The 13,219-nt window shown below is 39.9% G+C and overlaps 1 long non-coding RNA gene across 2 annotated transcripts in view; it reads right to left on the reverse strand.

Annotated features, from left to right (window-relative positions):
* Positions 1–13,219, reverse strand: part of LOC118351738 (uncharacterized) — a 33,337-nt gene that overhangs the window by 4,134 nt on the left and 15,984 nt on the right. Inside the window, exons 1-2 of one of the 2 annotated variants that reach the window (XR_004807665.2) lie at positions 5,959–6,186; positions 13–265 (exon numbers count right to left, since the gene is read on the reverse strand). This is a non-coding gene — a long non-coding RNA (uncharacterized LOC118351738). Of the gene's footprint in view, positions 1–12; positions 266–5,958; positions 6,187–13,219 lie in introns of those variants that run through there. The other variant, XR_004807664.2, reaches the window with a different exon arrangement.

The following is a 13,219-nucleotide window of genomic DNA, read 5'->3' on the forward strand; positions in this document are numbered from 1 at the left end:
TGTCAATATTACCTTGCATATCCATGTTGAGTTACTTTTCATTCTTTTATATGTACAATCTCTGTCATGAAACTTCTCATTTGGTCAGTGTCATCTGGCTAGACAAAACCCACTAGGTTCATACCAGCAGTCAGCAGTGGTGTGATGAATTGTAATATGAACTGGCACCTGGGTGGTTTAGTTGGTTGAGTATCTTTCTCTCAATTTTGGCTCCAGGCTGTGAGTTTGAACCCCATGTTGGGCTCCATGCTGGGCATGGAGCTTGCTTAAAAAAAAAAAGAATGCAAACCCTGAATGATTGGATTTATCAGTAAGAGGGTATTTATTAAAAGGACTTACATAACTTGGGTTTTTGCTAGGTGATTTGATTGCTATTCAGTAAAAGCAAGAAATTTCTGGAGGTGTTGGATGCTTTGTGGAGGTGAGCTTTTTTTTTAATAATTTATTTTTTATTGGTGTTCAATTTGTCAACATATAGAATAACACCCAGTGCTCATCCTGTCAAGTGCCCATGTGGAGGTGAGCTTAATTCTACCATTGTTTTTACCTTCTAGAAAATGATTACCAGTGTAGTGGGGCTAAGCCTAATTCATAAGCTCCAGTCAGTTATATTATTAAAAGGAGAATTTTAGTAATTTTTGTGATTTGGAATGGACTCTTTTCCATTTTGAGAGATGTGGTTACAAAATACCCTTATTTTTGTCTTGATCCATCATGATCACCAAATTGCTTTATTTGATGATGGAAATGTTTGGTATTTTTCTCTCCAGCACAAATGAGACTTCACAAGGACAGTGCCAGTCCCCTAAGAACAGCTGTTGCCCTTCCTACTCTTATCTAAACATCAGTATATTTCCTACAATAAGCTGATGGCCACTGTTTACCTCAGTATCTCAGTGAAAATGTGTAAACTTACTTCCTAGTAAACTATGTTTAGTACCTCCTTTTTGGTGTCATTGAGCCTGTAAGTTTAGGTAAGTTAGGTAAATTTACATTAGCCTGTAAATTGAGAGAACAAAATCTAGCAAAGGAGAAAAACAGAATTACTATTCCAATCAAGCCTTTCTTGCTCAGAGACTACTCTTTTTTAAATTATTTTTTTATTTTTAAAAAGGATTACTTATTTGAGAGAGAAGAGAGAGCACGAGGGAGAGGGAGAAGTGGGGTTTGATCCCAGGACCCATGACATGAGCAGAAGGCAAACACCCATCCAACCGAGCCACCTAGGCATCTATTTTGTTTTGTTTAATATTTTGAGAGCAAGCAGGCACCAGCAGGAGAAGGGCAGAGGGAGAGGGAGAAGCAGACTACTCTACTGAGCAGGAAGCCCACTTGGGGCTCAATCCCAGGACTCCCCAAGTTGAAGGCAGATGTTTAACTGTGCCACGTAAGTGCCCCTCAGGGACTATTCTTGATGCTAATTTTTGAACATCCCTTACTTGTCAGGCACCATAATACTCAAAACATACCCAGTGTAGCAAAAATAAAGTCCGTATAGGATTTCAATTTAGGGGCATTAAACACACATGTTCTTGCACTCCTGGTGCTCATAGATTTGTGAGCAAGAGAGATGGTTAACAAATAGTAAAATGTTGGATAATAAGATGGAAGTAAGGGCTTTGAAGGAAAGTAGGCAATGACATGAAATAATAGGCTGGGATTGTGCATATCTATGAGGATAGGAGCCTTGGTGAGTGAGGATGTCCCTACTGACCACTTGAATTTCCACCATGCAATAGATCTTAAACACTTTCAGGAACAACTTGGGGTGTGAAAGTAAACAGAGGACAGTAGAAATGAAGTCCTCCATCCCTGTGATTAACAGTATTCATCTTTTTTGTGGTTTTCTCTATGTAATATGTGATCATGAGTTTGGACCTGGATATCTGGGACTTGAGACTTGTCACTGATTTGGGTCACAGATATTTGTGGTATTTCTTCACGTTTAACATCATTTGAGAGCATTTCAATTTACCTGTATTTACAGTTAAATTTTGCTTCTATACTAACTGCATATTATAAACCCTCATTAAACCCTGGAGTCTCTCCCAGTTTGAAAAAAGGTTATGATGATCTGCACTGTTCTAGCCTACCCAAAGTTTATTCTGTGAAGAGAGTGGTATTACACAAGTCTATTGTGATTTCCCAGTGGAAACACCAAAAATAGCTATGACTGTTTAGAAGGCAGTTATCTAAGGAATAATTAAGGAAAGCTGCAGGCACAAAGTATCATTTTGAGTAATATTCTAATTTTATGTAAAAATGTGGGAAATAATGTCTTTCTGTAAGGAGTAATTGGAAGCTTTTTGTTTCATTGATCCACCATAGCTCCATAATCCACCTTACTGTCCACAGGTGTCATTTCTATATGCTTACACTTTCAGCACATTACGGACCAGAAGAATATAAAAGTAACCACTTGGCATTTTATTAAAGAGCCAAGGGAAGATAATCCTGTTCATTTTTTAGTACTTAATTACATTTTCTCAGCACCTTGGCAGTAATTTCATGCTTATTCTTTCATTGGATGCTTCACCAGGCATTCCTTCCATCTTACAAAAGAGAAACTTGAGCACAAAAAGAGTCCAAACTCACAGAGCTCTTAGGTATGGAGGCCTAATGTGTGCCACCTATTTATTTATCTTTTTAAAATATTTTTATTTATTTATTCATGAGAGACACAGAGAAAGAGAGAAGCAGAGACACAGGCAGAGAGAGAAGCAGGCTCCATGCAGGGAGCCTGACGTGGGACTCGATCCTGGAACTCCAGGGTCACGTCCTGGGCCAAAGGCAGGCGCTAAACCGCTGAGCCACCCAGGGATCCTCCTGTGCCACCTATTTAACTGAGCATTGTCAAAATTTTAAACTCAGAAGATCACTGCAAAAAAATTTCACTTTTACAAATTTTTTGAAAATTCACAACTATGCTTTATATAGTATGTGTGTACATACTCAAAATGATTAATAGAAAGCAATAAACATGCTTTATGCTGGGAGAGTATTAAATTTTGCTGAACCCTGTCATGTGTGCAACTCTTCTTTCCACCACACTGGGATATTACTTAGGAAGAACTAAAGGACAGATGAAGGAGGACTCAGGCCTTTTCTTACAATCCCATCTGCACCTAGAGTAAATTGAGTGGGAGGGCTCTCAGGATCTAAGACTCTTCAGTCAGACCTTTGAAATAATGTGGTTCTGAAACATAAGGGTATACCCTGCAGTTATCTCCAAGTGCCATCTGTCTGAGGACATCCTAACTCATAAGCCTCAGTATCCTATCCTTCCATTGCCATCTTGAGGCCATTTATAGCTCACAGGCTGACTTTGCCTGCTGCTTACTGGAAAGCATCTTTAGAAATTCACACCATAGAGGCCTCCTCATGAAAAGATATTGGTACCTACAGGACAGAGAAAAAAAAATGGGTATTCTGGCCTATCTCACCTACAAGTCAAAGTGTGTTACCCTGTCCTCCGAATGATATTCTGGAGGAGGTCACCCCTTTTCAAGACTCGGCCATTTGGGGAGTCCCTAGGGAATGAATGACTAGGAGAGTTCATATACTTTATGGACCCTGTGCCACCACCCTACCTGATGAAGTCAAATGCAGAAATACTGTTTCCAGATCAAATAGGCCCTCCCTGATCAAAGACTGTACCAAGCTCAGCTCAGTTACTCAAATCCCAGGCAATGGGATAAAGAACTCTAGGAATATTTTGAATCACAAGTATATGTACATACAAATCAAGGTCCCTCCTAACTGTACATATTAAACTTCAAACTCCAGAGGCTTATTTCAATACTCAGGGCGATAAGTTAACTCAAATTTCTGAGACTCCTACATCTCAGACATACTATAAACCTTGGCCCTGTGTGCCCATGAAATAAAAAACCATGGAGGGACCTCTACTCTAAAGCTCTAGCCAGAATGGAAAGGACTTCCCCCGACATGGCAAACGTAGTGACTGACCAATGCACCTGTTGTGAAAAATCACAGACAGCACTGGGAATATAAACAATGGACAGAATTCCCAGGCCAAGAAGGGGGTTTTAGCTGATGGAAAATAGACTTTATAGAGCCCCTTATCCCCTATGCTGGGCTACTTGATATGATCAGACCATGTCATATTAGTAGGGACATGACTCACCCTATCAAACATGCCACTGAAGAAACCAAAATGCAAGGACTAAGACATTCTAGACATTGATGTGATCAATTCATTTCTCAAAAAAATATAAATGCACACTGGGTTCCTGAAAAAGGCATTCATTGGAGCTTGCTTCATAAGCCAAGCCTTCATAGAAGCCAGAATGGCTTACTTAGACAAACCTTGCTATCTTCCAAATAGGTCTTCCTGTTGTTCGAGGCATTAGACTCAACCCTCAGACCCATTACTTTGTTCTTATCATGTTTGCAGACATGTTTTGAGAAGAGGCCTTTCTATACCTGATATTTCAAAATGGTCATTTTCACAGACCTTTTTTATTGTAATAGTGCCCAACAGCCAATGCTCCCACCTCTGGACCTTCCTCTTAACATCACTTGTACTCTGTACCCTGTGTTGTCAAATTTCTTTCTTCCTTCCTTTCCTTCCTTCATTAGATACCCTCTTACACTGTTGGGAATGCAAGCTGGTGTAGCTACTCTAGAAAACAATGTGGAGGTTCCTCAAGAAGTTAAAAATAGAGCTATCCTATGACCCAGCAGTTGCATGTCAACATTTCATTTTAGTCTCCCTCTTTCAAAACAACCTTAGGGCCATCTCAACACAAAAGGGATATTTCCCTACCAACTGCACTCATATACTCATTGTCCTGGGAGTCACAGGCACTGTTGGAGGCACATATGAAGTCATTCAAATTCGCATCATTGATCCAAATCAGAAAACGTCCAAAACACTCAGCACATGCAGCAGACAGCTAATGTTTTAGTTGCTTTCCACAGACGAAAACTGGCAACTATGGTAGCGGCTGACTACTTGGCTTTGGACTATTTATTGGCCAGGCAGGAAGAGTTCTATTCCCTTAAAGGGGTTGCTTGCTGCATGTAGACAACACTGGCAAAGTGTCATCAATTACTCAACAAATGAGACAACAGATAAAAAGAACCAGTAACATTTAAAATGATTGAACAGGTCTCTGAAAGTCTATTGACATGATGATATTCCTGGATCCCTCCCAAAACCTTGAGATGACTAGTTTCTGGTGAGTTTTCAAATTTTCCTCATCTTTACTATAACATAACATGTTGCTTGTGCTTTTCACGTGGCTTTTAAAATTCATATTCAGGTTGTCTGGATGGCTCAGTCAGTTAAGCACCTACCTTTGGCTCAGGTCATGATCCCATGGTCCTGGAATTGAGCCCCCCATCAGGCTCCCTACTCAGTGGGGAGTCTGCTTCTTTCTGTGTCCCTCCCCCTGCTTATGCACTCTCTTCTCAAACAAAATCTTTAAAATTCATATTTCAATTTATGTAAATACAATGTGGCATAATTCAGTCAGCAATCATCAAGCAGTGAACTTTAATAAAGACACTCCTTTTTTGATGTTTGACTACTAGCTTTAGATACCCACTCAACCTGCCTGGCCCACAATGAACAACAGAACTAAGAGGGTTCACGTATGACCCTTTTCTTTGTGCCTATGGTAGGTGGGTTTAAACTTTAAAAAAAAAACACAGCCTCAACTCCTTGACACATTAAAGGCTCTACCTGCTTTCTCCCCCTTTGATCCAGCCACTTGAACCCACTTGTACTTGCCCTACTTTCCTAAAGTGCCTCTGAGTAATAAACCGGGAGCAGAAGCCACTTGAGCCAGTAACCTGTAAGAACATAGACTGTAAGAGGTAAGTTGCTTAGGTATAGTCTACCTTGAGAATTAAATGGTTTGGGGAACCCAATCTTGGGGTGCTTCCCGCAATTCATGAATCCTTCCTGCAGGAGCCAAACCAGGTACTCACCGTGAAGTTTAGAAAAAATTGCCTCATGCTTCATGCAGAAAACAGGAGGAAATGTTTTGATACATATACAGTGCATTCTGTTCTCCATAACTTAGGACATCCTTCAAAGAAAATTAAATTGCCAAAGCTTTATCTGAGTGGGGAAAGAGCAATTGCATAACTCCAGCCTCTTCACCTTTCCTCTTTGATAAAAGGGGAGGAATAAAGGCCAAGAACCTTTTCTGGTTTTCATAGTCCAGGGATTCTATGTCATCAGAACATCACAGGTTTAATCATAATGAATAGAACATATTCCCTCTCAAAAATCTACCCATCATACCAGCAGAGCCCCAGTGTAAGAACTGAATTAAAACAGCTGCACAACACAGACTCTACCTAAGATTGAGTTGCTGGGATACCCAAACACACTGGGGAGAAAAATACAAGGATGCTGGAGGATACTGAAGCCCTTGATACCTACAGCTACAACAAACATTAAACTCTTTTTAAAAAAGACTGACTATCTATCTATCTATCGAGAGGGACAGAGGGAGAGCAAGAGCACAAGAGCGGGGCATGAGGGAAGCGGACTCCCCACTGAGGAGGGAGCCCAATGTGGGGCTCAATCCCAGGACACTGGGATCATGACCTGAGCCCAAACAGATGCTTAACCAACTGAGTCACCCAGGTGTCCCAAACATTAGACTCCTATTCAAGAACATACAAAACCTCCCATTAAAGGCCTATTTTCTTCAAATCCTAATTTCTTCAAATCCTAACCGATACACATGTCTGGCTTTCAACCAAAAATTGGAAGGCATACTGAAAGGGAAGAGAAAACACATTCTGAAGAGATGAAGCAATCATCAAAAGAAGACTCAGGTACAGGGGAGACTTTGAAGGACTGAGCTAGGAATTTTTTTTTTTTTTTTTTTTTTTTTTTTTTTAACTTATGATAGTCACAGAGAGAGAGAGAGGCAGAGACACAGGCAGAGGGAGAAGCAGGCTCCATGCACCGGGAGCCCGACATGGGATTCGATCCTGGGTCTCCAGGATCGCGCCCTGGGCCAAAGGCAGGCGCTAAACCGCTGCGCCACCCAGGGATCCCGAGCTAGGAATTTTAAATAACTATTAGTTTCACACAAAGCCAACTTCAGAACAAGGAAGATTATTTGGGAGAAAGAGGAGCATTACATAGTAAATGTGCCAATTCTCCATGAAAACATACTAAACCTTAATATATATGTGCCAAACAACAGAGTGTCAAAATAACTGATGCAAAATGTACAGAACTGCAAAATAGACAAATCCACAATTTTAATTGAAGACTTCAGTGTCTCTTTATCAGTAATTGACAGACCCAGCAGGTAGAAAATTGGTAAAGGTATTGTTGAAGGGAGCAGTACCATCAATCAACAGGTCCTATATATTTATAGATGTCTTCATCCAACAACAGGATAGACATTCATCTCAAGATAACGTGGAACAGATAGACTATATTCTAGGCCTTAAAACAACCTGTGGGCAGCCCGGGTGGCTCAGCGGTTTAGCACCACCTTCTGCCCAGGGCGTGATCCTGGGGACTTGGGATCGAGTCCCACGTCAGGCTCCCTGCATGGAGCCTGCTTCTCCCTCCACCTGTGTCTCTGCCTCTCTCTCTCTCTCTCTGTCTCATGAATAAATGAATAACATCTTAAATAAAATAATAAAACACACCTGTAAAGAAGTAAAGCCTTTCTAGAAACTCTACAAGTATGCTCTCAGACCACAATGGATTTAAACTAGAAATCAGTAGCAGAATGGTAGCTGGAAAAACACCAAATATGGAATACTGAGCCACATGCTTCTAAATAACATGCATCAAAGGAGTCTTGAGATAAATTTTAAAATATTTCAACTGGGGCACATGGCTGGCTCAGAAGAATATGCGACTCTTGATCATGGGGTCATGAGTTCTACTCCATGTTGGGTGTAGAGATTACTAGAAAAATAAGTAAACTTTAAAAAAGTATTTCAGCTAATGGAAAACAAATCTATCTTATCAAATATGTGGGATGACGTAATAGTGCTTAGGAAGAACTTTAATTTTAATTTATTAAAATTAATTTTAATTTATTAAAATTGGATTTATTAAAAATGGATAGGTCTATTAATAGACCACATCTTCTTTATCCATTCATCTTTCGATGGACACCGCGGCTCCTTCCACAGTTTGGCTATTGTGGACATTGCTGCTATAAACATCGGGGTGCAGGTGTCCCGGCGTTTCACTGCATCTGTATCTTTGGGGTAAATCCCCAGCAGTGCAATTGCTGGGTCGTAGGACAGATCTATTTTTAACTCTTTGAGGAACCTCCACACAGTTTTCCAGAGTGGCTGCACCAGTTCACATTCCCACCAACAGTGCAAGAGGGTTCCCTTTTCTCCGCATCCTCTCCAACATTTGTTGTTTCCTGCCTTGTTAATTTTCCCCATTCTCACTGGTGTGAGGTGGTATCTCATTGTGGTTTGGATTTGTATTTCCCTGATGGCAAGTGATGCAGAGCATTTTCTCATGTGCTTCTTGGCCATGTCTATGTCTTCCTCTGTGAAATTTCTGTTCATGTCTTTTGCCCATTTTATGATTAGATTGTTTGTTTCTTTGCTGTTGAGTTTAATAAGTTCTTTATAGATCTTGGATACTAGCCCTTTATCTGATAACGTCATTTGCAAATATCTTCTCCCATTCTGTAGGTTGTCTTTTACTTTTGTTGACTGTTTCTTTTGCTGTGCAAAAGCTTCTTGATGAAGTCCCAAGAATTCATTTTTGCTTTTGTTTCTCTTGCCTTCATGGATGTATCTTGCAAGAAGTTGCTGTGGCCAAGTTCAAAAAGGGTGTTGCCTGTGTACTCCTCTAGGATTTTGATGGAATCTTGTCTCACATTTAGATCTTTCATCCATTTTGAGTTTATCTTTGTGTAGGGTGTAAGAGAATGGTCCAGTTTCATTCTTCTGCATGTGGATGTCCAATTTTCCCAGCACCATTTATTAAAGAGACTGTCTTTTTTCCAGTGGATAGTCTTTCCTGCTTTGTCACCTATTAGTTGACCATAAAGTTGAGGGTCCACTTCTGGATTCTCTATTCTGTTCCATTGATCTATGTGTCTGTGTTTGTGCCAGTACCACATTATCTTGATGACCACAGCTTTGTAGTACAACCTGAAATCTGGCATTGTGATGCCCCCAGATATGGTTTTCTTTTTTAAAATTCCCCTGGCTATTCGGGATCTTTCCTGATTCCACACAAATCTTAAGATGATTTGTTCCAACTCTCTGAAGAAAGTCCATGGTATTTTGATAGGGATTGCATTAAATGTGTAAATTGCCCTGGGTAACATTGACATTTTCACAATATTAATTCTTCCAATCCATGAACATGGAATGTTTTTCCATCTCTTTGTGTCTTCCTCAATTTCTTTCATAAGTGTTCTGTAGTTTTTAGGGTATAGATCCTTTACCTCTTTGGTTAGGTTTATTCCTAGGTATCTTATGCTTTTGGGTGCAATTGTAAATGGGATTGACTCCTTAATTTCTCTTTCTTCAGTCTCATGTGTATAGAAATGCTATTGATTTCTGGGCATTGATTTTGTATCCTGCCACATTGCTGAATTGCTGTATGAGTTCTAGCAATCTTGGGGCGGACCCTTTTGCGTTTTCTATGTACAGTATCAGGTCATCTGCGAAGAGGGAGAGTTTGACTACTTCTTTGCCAATTTGAATGCCTTTTTTTTTCACTTAATGTGTATTTAATGTTCTCCCCATGTCTTTCCTTGATAGCTCATTTCATCACTGAATAATATTCCATTATCTGGAATGACCCACAGTTTATCCATTCACCTCTCGAGGGGCCTTCCAATTGCTTCTATACATATGTGTGCATGCACATTTTTGGGTGAACATAAGTTTTCAACTCATTTGGGTAAATACCTAGAGGCACAGCTGCTACATCATATGGTAAGACAGGAAACTGCCAGACTACCCTCCAAAAGTGGGCCTCTCAGGTCCAAAATATATGGTTAAGAATAGATGTAATTAGGGGCATCTTAGCATCCTCTCCCTTTTAACCCATATCTCTACTCTCCTTGGGAGGCCTGAGTTAGATTGTTATTTCAGTGTATACTTCCGCTTGTACCCAAGGTGGTTTAATGGAAGTTTTGTACATTTCCAGGCAGAAAAGACCTCTTGTTTTTGTCTTTTTAAGATATTATTTGTTTATTCATGAGAGAGACACAACAGAGAGAGGCAGAGACACAGGCAGAGGGAGAAGCCGGCTTCCCCCAATGTGGGACTCGATCCCAGAACTCTGGATCACACCCTGAGCCAAAGTCTCAACTACTGAGCCACCCAGGCATCCCATTTTTTTCTATTTCTACTTTTAAAATGTTTTACTTTGCAATGTCATCTGGGAATATTTTATTAATATTTTTGTATTATGGAAATATTATCTTTTAATATAGGATTTTTGTGAATGTCATGTGACTTAAGAAAAACGTGTATTCTTTATTATTAGGGTGTTATCTTCCATATATTCATGAGATATAGCCAATTCAGAAGTGTTATATCTTCATTGTGAATTGTGGATTTTAGCATCAAAAAGTGTCCTCCAAAAATTAAAGTAGAAAAAAGAAAAAAATTTATTCTAAAAAACAGTGTCCATTGTTATTACATTAAAGTACTTTAGGCTTCACTTCTACTTTGTCTTCTAACAGAAACACTATTTCTGTTCTCTTTTAAAAATATTTTCCTGGTACAATTTGTGTGTTCCCTTATTTTTTGCCTTACTAACTTCTCATTATAGACTTGTCTTCTGTATACAATATGTATCTACATTGTGTTTTAGGAACCAAAATAAAAGTATTTTTCTTTTACTAGGTTCGTCAAACCTATCCATACACAAATGGTGTGTTTGGTTTATGCCTGTCATAATTTTCATAAAACTTGCTATTTTCTAATGATTTCATTTACTTATTTATTTTTCTAATGATTTTAGACTTAGAGAAGTTTTTTGAAGTTGTCTACCTGTGTCCATCTTACATTAGGAGGGGAAATGTGTCACACTGAAGGACCAGTACTGATAAGTATTAATAATGTCCAATTTTCCTTAGTTTTTCTTTTTTCTTTTTATTTTTTTTAAAGATTTATTTATCTATTTATGATAGACATAGAGAGAGAGAGAGAGGCAGAGACACAGGAGGAGGGAGAAGCAGGCTCCATGCCGGGAGCCCGATGTGGGACTCGATCCAGGGACTCCAGGATCGCGCCCTGGGCCAAAGGCAGGCGCTAAACCGCTGAGCCACCCAGGGATCCCAGTTTTTCTTTTTTTTTAAAAGATTATGCTGAGTGAAGTAAGTCAATCGGAGAAGGACAAACATTGTATGGTCTCATTCATTTGGGGAATATAAATAATAGTGAAAGGGAATAGAAGGGAAGGGAGAAGAAATGGGTAGGAAATATCAGAAAGGGAGACAGAACATGGAAGACTCCTAACTCTGGGAAACGAACTAGGGGTGGTGGAAGGGGAGGAGGGCGGGGGGTGGGGATGACTGGGTGGTGGGCACTGAGGGGGGCACTTGACGGGATGAGAACTGGGTGTTATGCTATATGTTGGCAAACTGAACTCCAATAAAAAATAAATTTTAAAAAAGATTATACTTATTTGAGAGAGATAGCAAGAGAGAGCATGAGCAGGGGGCAGGGAGAGGGAGAAGCAGGCTCCATGCTGAGCAGGGAGCCCAACTTGGGGCTCAATCCCAGGACCCCAAGATCATGACCTGACCCAAAAGCAGATGCCCAAACTTTCGTTAGTTTTTCAGTGATGCCACTTTTCTCCCCCAGGAGCAGATGCAGGATATCACATTACATGAAGTCATCAATCTGCTCAGGTTTGTTGCCGTGCCAGTTTGCCAGCTTCCCTGTTGACTAACTTGAGTTTTGAGGAGTACTGCTTAGGTATTTTTTTTAAAGTGTCCCACTGGCATTTTTCTGAAATTCTTTCTCATCATTAAACTAGGATCATGAGTTTTATGGGGTAAGAACACATAGATAAAATGTTGTTTTCATCACATCACATCAAGGGTATGGATTCTCAACATGACATCACTGGCCATGGCAACCTAGGTTGTCTTTCTAAGTATCTGTATTATAAAGTTATTTTCACCCCTCTTTCATACTATACACTTTGCAAAGTAGACATTATGCAGAGATCATTCTTAAGAAGTGGCAGTGATACCTCACCCTCTTGAAGGGAAATTAGCTACATACATTATTCGGAATTCTTCCGTATGAGAGTTTTACTCCTCTCCCAATTTATTTATTTAATCATTCATTTATATCAATATGAATGATGGACATTTATTTTATACTTTGGGGGTTACAACATCCCAATACTACGTTATTTACTCTGTTGCTCAAATTGTTCCAGCTCTGGTCCTGGGGAGCTCTTCTAGTTGGCTCCATGTCCCTTTGTCATACCTTTTTTTAAGCAATTGCTGGGATAAGATGCTCCAGGTACATCTATTATACAGGCACATCTCAGAGATATTCAATAAAGCGAATATCAAAAATGATGTACATACTGCAATTTTAAAATAATTTGTAGCTTAAAAATGTTGACCATCATCTGAGCTTTCAGTGAGTCAATCTTTTTGCTGGTGCAGGGTCTTGCCTCCATGTTGATGGCTGCTGACTGATCAAGGTGGTGTTTGTTGAAGGTTGGGGTGGCTATGGAAGTTTCTTTTTTTTTTTTTTAAAGATTTTATTTATTTATTCATGAGAGACAGAGAGAAAGAGGCAGAGACACAGGGAGAAGGAGAAGCAGGCTCCATGCAGGGAGCCCGATGTGGGACTCAATCCCGGGTCTCCAGGATCACACCTGGGCCAAAGGTGGCGCTAAACCGCTGGGCCACCAGGGCTGCCCTGGAAATTTCTTAAAAATAAGACAACAATGAAGTTTGCTGCATTCATGGACTCTTCCTTTCACAAACGATTTCTTGGTCTCATACAATGCTGTATGGCAACATTTTACCCACAGTAGAACTTTCAAATTGGAGTCAACCCTTTCAAACCCTGCCACTGCTTTATCAACTAAGTTTATGTAATGTTCCAAATCCTCTGTTGTCATTTTAACAATCTTCACAGCGCCTTCTCCAAGAGTAGGTTCCATCCCAGAAACCACTTTCTTTGCTTTTTCCTAAGAGGAAACTCCATTCTTTAAAGTTTAATCATGAGATTGCAGAAATTTAGT

The sequence above is a fragment of the Canis lupus genome, chromosome 20 (genome assembly GCF_003254725.2).
Source record: "Canis lupus dingo isolate Sandy chromosome 20, ASM325472v2, whole genome shotgun sequence".
NCBI lineage: Eukaryota > Metazoa > Chordata > Mammalia > Carnivora > Canidae > Canis > Canis lupus.